This window comes from Falco peregrinus, chromosome 11, assembly GCF_023634155.1.
Source record: "Falco peregrinus isolate bFalPer1 chromosome 11, bFalPer1.pri, whole genome shotgun sequence".
Lineage (NCBI taxonomy): Eukaryota > Metazoa > Chordata > Aves > Falconiformes > Falconidae > Falco > Falco peregrinus.
Genome location: NC_073731.1, coordinates 9,087,216 through 9,099,225, shown reverse-complemented (window position 1 = coordinate 9,099,225; position 12,010 = coordinate 9,087,216).

Here is a 12,010-nt window from a genome sequence, read left to right as displayed (position 1 = left end):
GAGATACTTTTTTTACTCTTAGGTGAGGGCATATGGAAAGATGGGAATCACCTGCTTCATTCAGGCTCCCTGATGCAGGATGCTATAAATTCAAAGGGAGTAATAAGCAACAGGGAAAGTGATAAACAAGCACAGCAACATAAACTGGGCAAACTAGTGATAAAGGATAGACTTCAGCCACTAGCTGATAGGCCACTAAATCTACAAGCATAGCTTCAAACAGGTTCAACCTGGACTTTTAACTGATAAGAGGAAAAGATGATTAACAGAAGCATTACGGGATACTGAAGGGGGAAGTGTGGAACTAACCACAATTTTTTTAAGGAAATCTCCCTGATTTATATACACTTTAATATGAATATGTCACCACGAACAACACTAGCTATAAAAGGGTGTGTCTGATCAAAGATGCCTTGGAGATGCTTGTGCCATTAGCAACATCATACGTGTGTAGGAATTACTGTGTTTTTACAGCCAGAGTGACTCTGGCCCACGCTTTGATTTGAGCTCTGCTTCAGAAGCAGCTAATAAATCAATGGAAAGGGAATAAGATCTGCTGGTGTGGGTGTGCTGCTCATTTCAAGTGCGTAAGGCTATGGCCTCCGCAGTGAGGGAACATAAAAAGCTTGCAATTACCTGAAATGCAGGACAGGTTTGTGCATGCTGGAAAGGGCAAGGCAGGGGGAATAATGAAATCCAGCAGTTGCTGTAGTGGATTGAATGCTGAACAGTTTTGCTTCTCACAAGGACAGGAGATGGTTGGAGGGACAGGTCACTCCCAAGTGACAGCGGGATGTGACTGCCCCAACTTTAGCTCTTCCCACCTTACACAGCCTCCAATGCTATATCGCTGTGCTTTAGACCCCACTGAGTGCAAAACACAGCTCAGTCTTGTGCTGTAAAATATCATTGGGGATGGCTTTCAGTGCAGCCACCAAATGTATACGGGGGGCTTTGGATACTTTGAACAGGAAAAACATATTAAAAATTATGTCTTATGGCACTTGTGGGCCGTTTTAGGCTGCAGGCTAACAGAAAGGACACCAGCTCTTCCACAGAGTGTAAGAAAAACAACTGCAACATGTGAAAGATTCCTCATATCAATGTATAAATAGTATTTTACATGCATGAGGATAATATTTCCCTTTGTTTTTACAGAAAACTGCCAGCTAAACCTTGGCACACCTTGGGACTACCTTGCTTTATGGTGGAGAACAGGAAACCTTGCTCCTGGTAAAGGCAGTGGTAGGTTTTACATGTTGTTATTTTTTTTCTTTTTTTTCCTTTGTTTCCTTTTCTCAATTTTTGGTCTTAAGGACCCTGTGTTGGAATTGCTGCTGGTGTTGGTGAAACTGCTCCATGTTAAGTATGCTTTGGCCTTAGGCAATTCGAACAAAAAACAGCCCTGTGGCTAATAAAGTGATCTGCAGAGAGTATTTATGCACTATTTAAACAAAAAGCAGGACTGTAAGCTGCCTGTTTTTCCTGCTAAAGAGCTGGCCTGAGCGGGGTAAGCCGGCTGACTGTCACTCACTGTGCAATGACCCAAAGCACTGAGCAGGAACACAGCTTTGTGCAATGTTCACACAGATGATTTCTTCCAGGAACTTGGGGGTACCAGCGGCTCCACTCTTACTGGCAAAGCATGGTCCCTGAGTAGTTTCCTTATTTTACCCCTTACAGAGTAAAATATCATTGCCTTCTGCTGAACTCAAGAGAGCAAACTGGGACAGCACTTAGGAAATCTCTAAGTTCAGGCACACATCTGCCGTCCTGGAGCTAGATTTGTTTGCATTATCTGATATTACCTTGCAGCAAGCTGGACATAAATTGAGAATTAAGCATGGCTGTGGGCAACTAGCTTTTTGTGCACAATTGCAGTAATAATTTAGAATAATTTCTTTTGCTATTTTGTTATGTCAGGTTTTTAACATTTGTAAGCCACTTAAAATGAAAAGACACATAGTGGGGAGTTTGTTATAAACATGCCTCTAGATGCCATTTAGAATAATTGTGATGTTCCAGCCCTGCACAAACCTTTCACAGGGAGGAGATAAACAACACTTAACTAAAACAGGAAATGTCCACAGTGAAGACCAATGTTAAGTGACTGCAGGAAGCAACATAAAAATAACTTCTTTCCAAATTTACTCTTTTTGGTGAACACACAGCCTTCACCCTGCCACAATTGAAGTGCTTTAGTTAGTACTCACTGAAGGGAAGCTGTTTAAGGGAAAAAAGTATGAACTGTCAATTATATATGAAAAATCAGTGTTCATTAAATAATGACTCAGTGTTTTGATACTGTAGAGGATGCTTCAAGGTCAGGAAGTGACTGGGGAACAAGTGGTCTCTGAGTTTATTGGGACATATTCTTTTTTTTCCTAAACAAATATACTATACTGAAAAACAGTATCACACAAGGGAATAAATAGCTATGGTGTATACTGAGCCCTTGTTTTCTTGCAGGCTTTGGTATGGCCTTTCATTTTATCACTCAGAAATCTCAGAACTGCAAGACCTTTACAGAAGCGAAACGTGTTGGAAGAAGATTTCAGCTACTACCTTTAGTTGGTGTTACAAGTTCATCTACACACAAAGGTAAGGGAAAATTTTTGTCCCAGTTTTTTGGTTTTGCAAAACCTCTGAACAGTGCCAGGAACACAGGAGTTGGGTTGGTGAAAATGCCAATAAAACTTCTGCTAATATCTGTTCTGTGATTTTATATGCACCTTATGGAAAATTGGTCTTAAGTCTTCACATTATTCTAGCTTCCAGGTGGAGTGGGGAAAAAGAGCTTTGTGAGGATAGAAAGGGTAAGATTGTGGAATAGAGCAGTTCAGTCTGGTCCCTGTTCTGGAAATTTCAGTGAAACCACTGAATAAATTACATGACACTGGAAGGAAAATTGTACATTGGCATGTGGTTCCTAATGATTTGTGAGATTTACGGTAAAACACTACCAATGCCAATAAATTGTGTTCTTTCTGAAGATGGTAGCCATGCTTTTCTATATATTTTGTAGCAAGAAATAACTTTTTACACAAAATGGCTTGTACATGCAAAATTGATAGTAATACTGAGAGCAGAAAAGGAGCAGAATTCAGAAAATGGAGCTATAGTGTGTGAGTTCGGTGTGACAAGTTGTGAAGTTGCTTTGCATTGCACAGATTGCAGTGGATGTGGCAATAGCAAAGCTGATCAAAGTAACTGCAGCAAAATATATGCGGAGGGTTGCAAACAAAACCAGCAAGTCCAGCTCTGAGCTAGAAGGAGGTTGAATTTCAGAGAGCAAAAGATCGGGTCAAACCAGAAATTGTGTGGTCTTAAAGCAAAAAGCACGTGGATGAGGTGGAGTGGATATGCTTAAAATAAGTGATGACAAAAGGATAAATTGGTCCAGACACCTCAAGAGAACTGGGAACTTGTGACTTGGGCACAGTCCGTTCACATGTGAAGCAGAGGCTGGAAGATAAGGGAAATGCAGATAACAAATGACATGAAGCGTTCCCTTCCCCTGCTCCCAAGGACACAAGGGTACATAGTGACAGCTGGGACCAGGAGGCAGCGAGAGGAGCAGCACAGGCGTTTGCAAACCCCAGCACTGCCAGGCCAGATCCTTCCCCAGAGAGCTGTAACCAGCGGTGGCCACGGCCAAGCAGTATGACGGGGGAAGAGCTGTACCACCTGACTGAGAGCCACCAGAAGATTTGAAAGCTGCTTTTCCCCATTATCTCTCTCAATGCCATTTTCTCTCCATGGCAATAAGAATTCCTATTTTCCTGGCAGTTCCTTCCTAATTCCATGACTCAACCTGCCAAGCATCAAAGGGAATTTGTGATATCATGGAGAAAATGGGAATCAATCTTGAGATGCATCTCATCACAGGGTACTTGGTGTCCTTTCTTCCAGCTGGCACTGGGGATTTCTCTGTCCCTAACACACCTCATTTAAATCACACAGATGATTGCATAGTAATGACCACTTTCTGTATTTGTATTAGGGGGTCACAAAATAATACTATGTTTGGAGGACTTGGCAGTGACCCCAGAGTAGTAATTCTGCATGACCAGAGTTGGAGAATTTCCCTTGAGTGTTTAGGAAATAATTTCTAAACGTTGATGCAATGAATTCAGAGTGAATTGTATCTGGTTTCCTTTGGTCCAGGCACTAGCCTGATCGATTCTAGCATGGTTCAGAGCGCAGTTACTTCGTGTGCTTCAAGAAATAAGATTGTTCAAAGCACTGACCTGAGACCAAAACTTTGCTCCATGAAAAATACTTGGTGTTTAGGCAGAGTAAGTGCAGGAGGCTATTGAATAATCCTGCAGTGAACGCTGAGCGATGTTTTTAATGCTTTGGAAAGCAAAGGCCATGGCATTAGAATCATAGAATCACTTAGGCTGGGGAAGATTACCTCATGCGAAGACACCTCAAAGTGCAGCATATCTGCTTTGCTTTGAGGGCTGTTAGCAGCAAGGGCAGATAGGACAGTATGGGTTTTCTGAAACACGGCTTCCCCATGCTGGAGATCTTGGCATTGTTTCCCTGTTTCTCCATTACCGCCTGCCTCACGTATTTTATCTGCAGGATCCTGACGTTTTGGCCTTTTTTCACTGCCATCCCCAGAGGGCTGAGGTTCACAGTCGTTGTCTTGCTCAAAATCGGTGCCAATACCTTTCACATTAATTCAAGAGGCAACTGGTCCCTCACCAGCTGCACACAGCCATATATTGACCCTAGGATTTATTTGCATAATGTTCTGATCCATTTTGTGCTGAAAAATTGGTAGGAGTGTTTTTGGACAATGATGACCTGCGTGAACCTTTCTGTGCACCTTATTAACTGTATAGAGACATGCAGCAGATGATGCTCTATGTAGCTTCAAGCTGGATGGTTTGTTGTGACACAAGTAGTTTCTGTATTAACACCGAGGGTATTTTTTATATTCTAGAAGGTTTATGATTAGCAAGTATTCACAGAGAAATCTAATTGGGGAAACAAGTAGTTATTTTTCTCAACAGTGAAGCAGTGATTTGAGTGTTTTCACAATGTGAGAGGCACCTTGATAAACTCAATTAGAGGAATACTTGTATTCTAATACCCTACATTTATTCACATCTGTGATCTTGTAGGGAAAGCTGCTCTTCTTAAAATTATTTTCTTAAAGAAATAAACTTTGTCTTTTCGTCTGTCTGGAGGATCTCAGAAAGGAAAGAAAACTGTGGCCTTTCTCACTGCTGAGAGGATCTTTCCTGATTGTAAGTTCATTTCAGAAGCTTGATGCAACTGACAGCCGTCTTGAACTGCTACCCTGCTTGTTGCTGTCGGTATTTAGATGCAAGGCTGGAGGCTTGATGACAGCCAGTGGTACCAGCAAGGAAATCTCTGATGACTCAGGCCACAGCAGCACTGGTATAAGACAGAGCTGATGAAAAGCAGATCACTTAAAACGCTAATTAGGACTATGGCCTTGAAGAGGCATTTTCTAGCACTGTTCTGAAGCTAGGGACAGATGAAGGTATGTACTTCACATTAAAAGTGCTACTCATACATTTTCTAACAAGCACTTTGTTTGCAAAGTACACAGGCTTTAAAATGCATTTTATAGAAACAGTGAGGTGTTTAAATAGATGAATCGTAACAGGCTGTACTAAGATACCTCCCCACCCCGCCACCCCCCAAAAAAAAAAAGAAAAAAAAACCCACCAGTGGCCATTTATTAGTGAGATGAGCAGGCAGCAATCACCAGGCAGGGTAATGAAGTACCTCCTAAATAAGCTGCGCTTTCCCATCCTGCCTCCAAATACCTGCACAGCTTGGAAACCAGTGCAGTGATACATTCGAGTGACCTGTGCTCTGTGTTACAGGAGAGCGATAATAGCTTTGCAGACCAGCACAGATGAGGGTAGGAAGTACAAAGGTGAAATCCCATGTTCAGGTCTACTTCTGCTATGCCTTCTTTGTGAGGACCTTTGGGAGGACCACAGGGGTGGTCTTTTTTTCTTTTCATGCCTCTGTGCAAGCTTGGGGGTTCCTAAGAAGCTATGTATCCCAGTGACTGATGTGTCAGAAAGACCTTACAACCCATTGGGATGAAGGAGCAGCTGGAGAACCTAAGAAACTCTCAGTGTCTCCAGGAGCTCGCTCTTCAAATACCCAGAGGCTAGTCAAGCAAGGGTTGTCATTATTCCCCCAAAATCTGAAATAGGCACCCAAGCCCTTCGTGGCAAGCTGCTCCCAGCAGGAACCAGTTAGAAACAGGCTGGGAATAAACAGGACTCTTATTCTTAAGTAGTTGTGAATGTCAGTGATTAATGCTGTGTCCATGGGCAACTTCTCTTGCTCATCTCTCTGATTGCCTACATCAGGGAGACTCTGTAAATAGCTTTATAACATGGAAAATCTTGGATTTATTGTGATTGCTGATGTTTTCTCCAATATGCATTAACCCGACTAATTTCTTTCTATATTTGTAGCCTGCATGTCCTCTAACCAGTCTTACGCCATAGCAACCTGTAACAAGCTGATTGCTGTACCATTGCAACCGATATTGATGGCAGTGGACAGGTGTATTGTTGCTTCAACAATAGCAAGGGTTTAATTTCTAAAAAATATTTATGTTTTTTACTCCAGTCATAGACATTATCTTCCTGTTTTCTGAAATTTTAGTGAGGGAAAGCTAATAAAGTGCTTTATGATGTTTTCTGTTTAATGGGATTCATAGTGAGTAGGACTGAAAAGCAATACAATCAGGAAGGGAGATAATTTTGTTGTCGGCTTTCATTCACTCAGAATGCCTTAGTTTATTCTTCTACATGTCTTGCATACTATAACATTTCCCCCTTCATCTTTCCTGAAAAGAAATCAAGGAAAGAGTAGAAGCAAGTAAACATGTGCCTGGTGTGTTGTTCTCCCCCTGCTTTTGATCAGTTTTGTTGCAGTTGGTGAATTCTCAGTTTCCTGCCCCCAAGACACAAACTTTGGGTTGTTTACTTATGCCTCTCTAAGTTTCAGTTTGTTGCTAGACTGCTTTGGCAGCTCTGAGGGCAGAATGATTTTCCAGAAAGACAGTGCAGGTTTTAAAAGTTGCTTTTTGAATTAGAAGCTGTCTGGTTCACTCTTGTGACGCTGCACTGAAGACATATTCCAGTAGAAATCAGCCCTGCTCAGTACCTTTCATTATATATTTGCTGCCAGAGAGAATTCAGACATCTTGTCTAGTTTTATAAACAACTAGAAATTTAACGCAGGATTTTAGCAGGTCTCTGCTAAATATTGAAGGAGGGGGAAGAAAAAAATCAATGGCACATGTTTACAATTTGCAGTCTTCTCTGTGCTGTGTGTGTAATGCTCCATGCCATTCTGGGGCTATGTGTTCAGCTCCAGCATCACGATGAGACATTGCTGAGAAGATGTGTCTGACAGTAGCTCCCTAAAGTGAGCAAACACCACCTTGTGTGGATGCTGTTAGGAAAAACAACATCGTTTGTCGGTTGTTTGGGTTTAGACCATGGACTCCTGGGCAGAAAAAAGCAAGAGCAGCTGCTGACTTCAGGGGCAGGGAAGGGGTGCTGTGCACACTCTGGTGCTGTGGTGGGGGGAAAGGGACCAGTGTCCAGCCTCCATCTCACTGGGTTTTTTTGTCCATGGAGGCAGAAAGGGCTCGTCAGCTCTGACTGCCGTTTTAATCTGGGTGGCAGGTGACTTTGGTAGCTGTAAGGATGATCAGAGACAGCTTTTCAGATCTACGTGTGCTGGAACATTTGTGGCTTGTAGTCCCACTCCTCTTCCTCTGTGAAGGCAGCTGAAGGCACCCATCTGTCTTTAACAAGACCTTCACACTGAGCCACACCTGGGGCAGGGGCAGGAGAAGAGCAGAGATTCAGGCTGTTCTGCCCTCTCCTCAGTCTGCTGGGGGCTCCTGGACCTCCCACCACTGTCACTGCTGAGATGCAGCCAGCTCTACCTCTGCATCGCCATTAGTTGCGCTTCCTGAACAGCCAGGTTGGCATGTACAGACAGCTGTTGTATACCAGCCCAACATTTAAGTTATCCTTCTGACCCCTCTTCAGGCTCTTCTCATGTCCCTTCCCCAGTTCTGTTAGTTCATTCATTCAGGGTATATTTCCCAGCAGAGATTGTACATCTCCTCTGGCTCCTGTTTTCTTCCTTCTGTCTGTTACATGAATTCAGATTATTGCCTACAGGGTTAAAGTGGAGTCCAGATTCGTCCAACTGCCTTCTCACTCCCCTGACATGGCAAATTGAACAAACATCCCATCAGAAAACAAAGCTGCCTACTCTTGTTTTTCCTGGGTGGAAGGAAAGGCTATGTGGTTTATGAAGTGTGGTACGTCATCTCCTTGTGTTATGAACTCTTCAGAGCAAAACCTGTCTTTAATTTTCTCTCTTTTATACAGTGAAGTATGTTATTGGCCCTATCAAAATTATGTATAAACTACAATGTTTTTCCCCAAAAAAGGAAATGGGAAAAACCTTAAGTTTGCATAGGAAAACTTGGGCTGAAATATTGCATTGCAAAGAGACATTCTGAATAACAAGAGTTGTTAAAATGAGTTGTTTGTTTGTTCTGAAGTACCAAGAAAATAGTCACAGTACTTAGTTTTCTGAGTCAACATGTTAACAAATGGGTGTTATTTCTACAAAGACAAAATAGGTATGTCAATTTTCAGCACTTTCAGGATGATGCCATGCAGACGTATCAGAGTATCTCCAAAATGTTCAATTCTTCCAAATAAGCAGTATTATTAAGTAATGAGCTATATGGATAGGGGCCATCCTGTGCCCCAGGTCAGAGGATGCTGAATGCTGAAAGGAGCGCTGTATGTGATTAGCTTAAAAACGTTTTTCTTATTTTCTTCAGTTCCACTTTTTTCCCAGGAGTCTGAGGTCTAAAACAACTGTCATCTTCCAGAGATCTCATTTCTTTTTGATTTATTGTCATTTGCTGCTTTGTGAATTATTCGGAAAGGGAAACAAAAAAACCCCAGGTGGTTAGATTAAAAAGAAAGTAGAAAGTAAAAAACATAATCCAGAGAATTTACCTCATTTTTGTGTCTGATCCATTGACTGAAAGGGCATCTTTCAGAGTGGTGTTTCTTCTGTTTGTGTAGCCAAAAACAAAGGGAAAAAGAAATCTCTCAACTTAATTTGGTAAAGCTTGTTTGCCTAACACTGCAACTGGGAAACTTAGTTACTACTACAGACTTGCTGGCACAAAATGGATCAAAAATCTATTGCCATTTTTATTTTATTTGTGATTGTTACAGAAAATTAAGTGTCCTTTACTTTAATCCAGTTCCTTGTATCATGCCCAGCTCTCTGAAGAGCACAAGCTAATACCAGGGGTGTGCAGCAGATCTGCTGGCCTGGTTTCACCGTGGGAGCTTAGCAAAGGGTCTGTCCCAGGGCTGCTGTTACTCTGGGACATTTATTCAAGTTGGTTTCAGGGGACAGTGGTGTGTCCCCTGAACAGTGCAGCAGGTATGCACCTTTACAACAGCACATTCACTTCTGTTGGGGGGACTGAGCCTAATCTCAGAGGAGTTTGGTCCCCTTGAGCAGAAGCAACAGCTTGTTGCAGCACATCTACTATCATAATAAGGACAAACCCCAGCTTGTTTCATACTGCAGAGTGAATTCTCTGTAGGAATCACTGTTGCTACTGATGTCAGGAACTGGTGCACGAGGTACTGGAATCTCCCACCCACAGGCTACTCCTGCTGTAGGACTACAGCCCTCTGGTGGTACCTGATCATGTATTTTGCGAGAAGCTGCATAACGTTATAGCTAAAACTCAGCTTTGGGCCCTGACCTTTATGGTGTTGCCTGGAGAGGGAGGACTATCTCTGGGGGAAAAGTCCAAAAGGCAGGGTGCAAGTGAGAATCCAGCTGTGATGTACTACAGGGAAATCATCCCCCAGAGAATAATTTCTAAAGCAAACACAAAGACTGCATGCAAGGGTGCTTAAGAAACAGGAGGGTATGGAACTCTCAAGATTGGGAGAGACCTCAGAAATCATTGCTGGGGCCCTGGGGGCTCTAAGAGCCAGTAAGGGCCTCCCTCTGCAGTGTTCTGACAGTCATCTATAAACTCTTCTCCTTCCTAAGGTAGGATGAACAAAATATCCCTCAGTCCTGGGTGATATTTGCTTAGCCTGATCTTTAAAGTGCTTCGTTGACTGAGATTTTGCAATCTGTTTCCTGTGCTTCATTAGAGGAATGGTTAGACTGCTTTCCTTGTAACTCATTTATATATCACATTGTAAAATTTAAACTCATTCTTTCTTGTCCTATTCACTACAGACATGGAAAAGAAGAAGAAACAAAACCTTTTGTTCAGTGTGCTGGACTCTTCCATATTTGAATGTAAGTCCCTTTGAGTCTTCCTTAAAGCTAATCGGCACAAATTCATTTCATCTTTCTCATCGGTCATATTCACAAAGCAGTTTGGCTTTGAATGCCTTTACAGCAGCTATTTTCAGTCATGTGACATGACGTACTTGGACATGGCTTCTGAGCATCGGTCCTCAAAATGCAGAATAACCTCAATTTCCATCTGATGAGACCTTGCTATGAAATGCTCGTGACACATTTCGTTAGCACACCCTGCTCAGAAGTTTTGTTCCAGACCACAGAACAGGAAACTGAGGTATACTATCAGGCTTTGAATAAAGTAAAATAACTTGGGAAGACGGCAATAGTGACCTGAGTGCCACACCTCAACTGTACTGGTAGAGCCCCACTACTGACTGTGATCATCTCACAGCAGCCGAGTAGGCATAGCAAGAAGCTGTCATATTATTACTAAGAAAACACGAAGCTTGGAGGATTAATTTGAAAACCCTGAGCAGGCTGCCTATGGGGATCTGTTTCAACTCTTACCCTGCCTCGACCCACTGCTGCCAGAAGGTTTTCCCCATGAGGCAAGGAGCAGAGCTGGAAGGGCCCTGGGTAAGGAGGGCACAGGAGCCCCGGGGCTGCCCCACAGCCAGCATAAGCTCTGCTGCCAACCTGGCAGACCACAGCTGGGGCTGGGCCTGTTCTTAGCAGAAAGGTAAGGATTCTTTGGATTGGTTTTAGTTTGTTTGGTTTTTTTATTTTATCTGTTTTGATTTAAAGCAACAAGGAGTACAAGCAGGTTGATGGCACTGCCGAAATAAATTGTGCATGAAGGTTATAGTCTGCAAAGGAGTTCGTAGTAATACAAGTAATTAAAGAAGAAAAAAACCACCCTCTTGTACCAGGAATTTATTGAGCTCGGCAGCAGTAGGTAAACACCTGTTCTGGGGTGATGGTGATGTATCACGTAGTGCATTTGAACCACGAAGAGCCTAGCCTTTAGGTTTTGTTCTCAGGAGAACATATGACGTGTATTTTGTGGATGAAAAGGTAAAGATACAAATTGTTTATGTTCTTCTTGTTTATACTGCAGGCATGAGGTTAAAAAGTTTGCATATTTTGTGTACAAGTGTGTTTCTATACACATTCACTGATTTAAATCTAAAAAGCTTCCAACCAGTTTGTCAGATGCTTCATTAATGTGCCTAGATAACCCTTCAGTCTTTGAGCCATCTCTAAACAGGAAGCTGTGCACGGGATCCCTTTGTAAGAAATTCAGCTTGGTGGACCGTTAGATGAGCCAAATAATTCAGTGCATAGCAGGAGCAGATTGAATTTTATGTGTTTTTTTTGGATGCTCTTTGTTTGAAAAAAAAAGAATAATGGTTGCATTCTGGGCCAGGCTGTTTTTCCTTTCAGGCTGTCTCGTTCTGGTTTGCTGCACTGGGGTGCTCATGAGCTGTCTGGAGACCAGGGTCTCCTTAAGCCAACTAAGTCAGAGGCTCTGTCACAAGAAGGCGCCAACACAGAACCTGAGCCCTGTAAGCTTGCTTTGGCCTCAGTAAAGCAGTGTCTCTAGCTAGTCAGCAAAGGAAACAGCCCAAGGTGAGATCTTGGAGTCAGGAAGCCCACCTCAGAGAAATGC